This window comes from Belonocnema kinseyi, chromosome 10 (assembly GCF_010883055.1).
Source record: "Belonocnema kinseyi isolate 2016_QV_RU_SX_M_011 chromosome 10, B_treatae_v1, whole genome shotgun sequence".
NCBI classification, from domain to species: Eukaryota; Metazoa; Arthropoda; class Insecta; order Hymenoptera; family Cynipidae; genus Belonocnema; species Belonocnema kinseyi.
The window spans coordinates 73,344,542-73,350,250 of NC_046666.1; the positions used below are offsets into that span (position 1 = coordinate 73,344,542).

Genomic DNA, 5,709 nt, shown 5'->3' on the forward strand with positions numbered 1-5,709 from the left:
TTCTTGGCTCGATCTGGCTTCATATTGAGGGCGTTCACTCGCGTAGCCTTATGAAGCTTGCGAGCAATTTTTCTATTCAGTGGTTTCGCTAGATAGTAGATATCTCGGAGACCATGGTTTCGTATCACCCAGACTGCTGCGGGCTAGAATGTAAGTGGGAATCAGAAGACTATTTATCATAGCTTGCTACGCGCCGGTTGATACTAATCCTAGAGAAGTAAAAGAAGCCTTCTGGGACACTTTAAATGACACAATAAACATTTGCGAACATGGGGAAAGAATAATTCTACTAGGTGACATGAACGGTTGGGTGGGCATCCAAAATCAGGATACAGAAAGAGTATTAGGTAATTTTGGGGATCCAAGCACAAACTATAACGGAGATAAACTAGTTGGTCTATGCTTAGAAAGGGGTCTGTTTAATACAAATACTTGGTTCAGGCATAAAATGATCCACATGTACACCTGGTCTAAAGGAAATAGCCGCAGTATAATTGACTTTGTTGTTGCGGATGAAAGACTAAGAGAGTTAGACAAAGATACAAGAGTCATGAGTGGTCCTGAATGCAATACTGATCATTACCTTCTGATCTCAAAAATTAACTTTGGTCGGGGATGGAGAAAAAAGAAAACCAAGAAAGCAAAACAAACGCGAATCAAAATTGAGAACCTACAGAAATCGGATGTGCGAATGGATTTCCAAAATAAGATAATTGAAAGCATAGATAGGGCAACATGGGAGGATCGTATAAAAACGAAGATATAGAGGGCGCCTGGACAATTTTACAGGATATCCTTATTAGATGTACGATCGAAGTGTGTGGTACCGCAGTTTTAGGAAGAGTTTCTGGTGATGCGTAGTGGAATGATGAAATTCAGGCTGCCCAAAAAGCAAAGAGAGAAGCGTACAAGAGAACTTTGTACATCGCAGGTCTTAGCAATGAGGAAAGAAATAGACGTAGAAATGATTATAGACGCGAAAACAGGATACTCAAACGATTAGTTAAAGAAAGTAAAGATACAATTAGAGCAGAAGAAGAGATGAAAATACAAAACGACTTTGAAGGAAGCAGGAAACTACTTTATAAAAAAATGAAAGGAAGCAAAAGTACAGAATTTGTCAACATGAGAAATAGTAGCCGGGGTAGACGGTATTAACGCTGAAATGCTTAAACACGGTGGCGCGTGCATACCACATAGACTGCGTGAATTGATAAATTTATGTTTCGAGATCGAAGACGTCCCAGACGATTGGAAAAAAAACGATTATCGTACCAATACAAAAGAGAAAGGGAGATAAAAGCGAGTGCAATAATTACAGAGGGATTAGCTTATTAAGCACCGTAAGTAAAATATATTCAAAAATACTTATTCGTAGGGTAATGAAAATAACAGGAGCATAGATTTGGGAAGTCCAAAGTGGGTTTATGTCAAGCAGGTCATGTACGGATCAAATATTTAGCTTAAGGCAAATAACAGAAAAAAGTTTGAGAGTAGGAAAAAAAGTTTTCTGTTGCATTTGTTGACCTAAAAAAAGCTTTTGACAAGGTAGATAGAAGTAAACTTTGAGTGTAAGAGTGAATGGGAAATTGAGTGACTGTTCCGATATTATTCATGGAGTTAGACAAGGATGCGTTATGTCTTCATGGTTATTTATATTCTTTATGGACAAGTGTTTAGGAATGGCTCTCTTCGACGAAGAGGGTGTGGATCTCAAAACAGCAAGGGTACGTGGATTAGCGTACGCAGATAATAAGGTTTTTATGGCTGAGTCTATCGAAGACTTACAAAGAATGTTGAATAAACTAGATCCAAGCATGAAGAGCATGGGCCTCAAAATTAACGCAAATAAAACAAAGACTATGGTGTTTAAAGGAAAGAGTGAGAAAACACTATGCAATATTTTATTAAATGATGAGAGAATTGAACAAGTTGATAATTTCGCATACCTTGGTAGTTTATTTACTAGGGACTGGAAGATAGATGAGAAATTAGATAGACGCATAAACGAAGGTAAGAAGGTTATTGGTAGAGCAGGTCTCCTTATCAGAAGTAAAAATATATCAAATAAAGCTAAAATGGCAATACATAATTCTATATTTGTACCGACTGTACTATACGGTAGCGAGACATGGACTTATCAAGAAAAAGATAAGAGTAAAATTAACGCAATTGACATGAGATTCATGCGCATAATGTGCGGGAAAACCCTGATGGACAAACTAAGTAACGAGATAATTCTAAAAGAATGTGATGCAGAAGAGACACTAGTAGACACATGGGAAAGAAATCGGTTAAGATGGTTCGGACATGTTGAGAGAATGCCAAATGAACGACTAACGCAACAAGTGTATCAAGGTAAAGTAAACGGCAGCGTGCCCAGAGGTAGACCGCGGAAAGAATGGTTAGAATGTGTGAATGAGACCCTCGTTAGAAGAGACATAAGAAGTCACAGAAACACGAGAGTCTGCATGAAAAAATGCATGGGCATAAAAGAAGCTAGTAAAGTATGCCAGGACAGGAAAGTATGGCGGCAAATAGTTAATAAAAAGAGTGTCAGAGTGAATGACGCCTGAAACAAAAGACCTTGGCCACTAATGGACCCAAATGGGGAACCTTTAACGACTTCGTGAAATTCTTCGCTTGGAGTGATTGCTAGAGAGATTGATCAGCAACCTGGGCCGGAGCAGTGTTGCGGAACAAACGTGTTATTTACTTAAATAGCACGAGAATTCTGGATCATTCTGAAAAATCTCTATCCCTTCCACACACTACACCTTTCCCCTACCGTGTGAGTCACTCCTACCCCGAAAGGGAAATGGCTTAATGGTGTAATATTAATAATAATAATAATAATAATAATAATAATAAATCCCAGCTAAGAAGTATGCGAAATCGCTTGAACAGTGTTGTGCTGTAATTTTATCGAGCGTTCGGCCCTCGATACAACAAGAGGAATCCTCAAACACCATGTATGGCATCGAATTCAACCGATGTCGCTTGCGCATTTCTTCGCTTGGACATCTTTGTTTAACTCTACACATTTACAACTTGAGACTTAACGTATAGCACATGATGGCACATGCAGAGTTTTGATTTTGTACCAGCCTGGGGCAACATCCTAATACTCGGCAAGTCCTCCCTGCATGGTCTGTTACGAAAAATAGAGTTCTGCGCGAGGTTGGAGAGAGCTTTTCAGTCCTCGTTTTTCCTGGAAAATGCTCGAAAATTGCGAATTCAGAAATAAGTAGGCTTCCGCGAACATTAAAGAGGCTTTAGCGAGCACTTGTCAAACATTGAATATTTTTTTGAAACCTCGCTACGTGCTCGCTCAATACTCTAAAATCATCGGCGCGAACTCGGTTTGACATAGCACGGAGGGAGTTTTAGGATATCGCGAAAGCCTCTTTAATGCTCGCAGAAGCCTACTTATTTCCGAATTTGCAATTTTCAAGGAAAAACGAGGATTGAAAAGGTCTCTCCAACCTCGCGCAGAACTCTAGTTTTCGTGATAGAGCATGCGGGGAGGACTTGCCGAATATTAGGAATTTGTCTCGGGAAGCAGCGTGCTTGACCATTTTTGTCAGATAACAGATTCGCAATGTACTTCACTTATATTCTTCCCTTGTACTTCGTGACGTATTCGCTTTCTCTTACAAATTTCAGACATCGCAAAGTACTTTTCATACATTTTTATGTTGTTTTCGGTCAATTTGCTCAATATTTGGAATTTTAAACATTAATTTTTTAATTATAAATTACTAAAAATTATAAAGTTAACCATGATAGTCAGACGCAGCTTACTCTGACGATTCCACTGATGAAAAAACCCATTTTCGAAAAATGTCGCTAAACTATATTTTTCCGTTTTAGGGCAGGATGAAAATGAGCAAGAGCATTACTGTTATTGTCTTTCTTCTTTTTATTTAAAACCATTTGGTCGCATTCTTCAGGTATGTATATATAAGGATATTATTTATATTTTAAGTTACTTCATCTCGTTCCTTATGTTACGATAATGTACTATTTAATAATAATAATAATAGTTTGTTTAAACGTGTTATGAAAAAACTTATCCGCGGATGAGAAAGTAATCTGAAGCTAGGAGAACTAAAGACCAGGCACGATGGAAGGAATTCCGTGCCCTGAGGAATCTGGTTTAAACTAAGATAAGGGAGCCTAAAAATAAATATAACTATAATGCAATTTTTAGCAAGAATAAGGATGAAAATATCTGGAAGGTCCTTCAGCGGCTTGGAATTATTCCCTCTCCGGGTCAAACCTTTGATCAAAACTACCGGGTAAATTACTTTATTGAACGTTTCTTTATTGAGCGTTCGAGGGAATCGGTATTAATGGCATCTCGATCAAAATGGTTCAACTTTCTCTATCTATAATTCCTCCTGTACTACTTCATATATGCAATTGTTCTCTACAGTTTAGGATTTTACTCAATAGTTGGAAACTATTTACTTCAATAATAATTAATATTTCAGTTAAGTGCTAAACTTATATTTTAGATTATTCTTAGTTTCATTCAAATAATAAGAATCTGCAAGTGAATCTGTTAAATTTAAATTCTGTTTTTGGTCAAGAAGATTCCGTCACACCTTTCCCCTTATTTAAAAGTTGTTTAAGAGTAGAAATACGGCAAATGGTTCGTGAGAAAAGTGCCTCTACAAAGTACCCTTAAAGTCCCCACTGAGTCCCTCTTCGGTTCCTTCTTAAAAAACTCAAAAAACCAGCAATTTTTTGGTCTAGATGTTAGCGCCACGCAGTGGAAGCCTCAAACAACAACGCTGCAATGCAAGTGAGAGAGAATTTGATTTTTAAACTTCGCGGGCAACATACTACTTGAGCTATTATGGATGCGCTTGAAGTCACCTTCAGCAAAAATCAATGAAATTTTTACAAATTTTTAACGCTGCAAAAAAAAAGTATTGTGATTACTCCGTGAGTTTCTAATCGAAATTTTAACGTACAATCCGAATTTCAACAATTTAAAAGTTGATCTTACTGTTTTTTTTTTATTTTTTTGAGAAGGAACCGAAGGGGGACTGAGTGGGGTATTTAAGAACATAATTATCGGAAAAAATAAGGAAAAGGTTAAATATTTTTATTTAAACAAACTAAAAAACAATTTAAGGAGAAAAAAATTATAATAAAAAAAAACAATTTAATTCTTTGAATCTCTCATGCGAAGAAAAAAGGTTATGCGGATGAAAAAAAATGAAATTCGAATATATATATATATATATTCCCCTTAAGAAGAAAAGAATCGAAACACTAAGTGAATGGCTGGCGTTCAAAACGGGATAACCCGGAAAATTTTCAAGGTGCACTTTTTCACTTTCTTAAATTCTCTGAAAAAATCCTCGTCTATAGCTTGTGAAAGAAACACAAAATTCATTTTAGTTTTTTTATAATTAATCATCAGAACTAGCGATTGTGGTAACTTCGGGTATACCTAGCAGCAAAATGGGGGTAACCCCTCATTGATTCTTATGAAAGCTCTGGATGTTTTTATACAATTCCGAAGTTCTGAAAGCAAAAAGTGCATCTGGTTACCATGGAGCTGTTTTAGACTATAACTTACTAGGCAGTCTGATACGAGGGTAGTTCAATAAGTCCTTAGAATGAAGTATAAAAACAATTTTTTTTGGGTAAATTTTTTTATATTTTTCAACATAATCTCCTTGGAGCTCTATA

At 36.7% G+C, this 5,709-nt stretch overlaps 1 long non-coding RNA gene across 1 annotated transcript in view; it reads left to right on the top strand.

The window, feature by feature from the left end:
- LOC117182310 overlaps positions 1 to 3,942 on the top strand; it is a 6,720-nt gene extending 2,778 nt beyond the window's left edge. The window contains exon 3 of the long non-coding RNA XR_004468296.1: positions 3,874 to 3,942. This is a non-coding gene — a long non-coding RNA (uncharacterized LOC117182310). The remainder of the gene's footprint in view (positions 1 to 3,873) is intronic.
- The last annotated feature ends 1,767 nt before the right edge of the window (positions 3,943 to 5,709 follow it).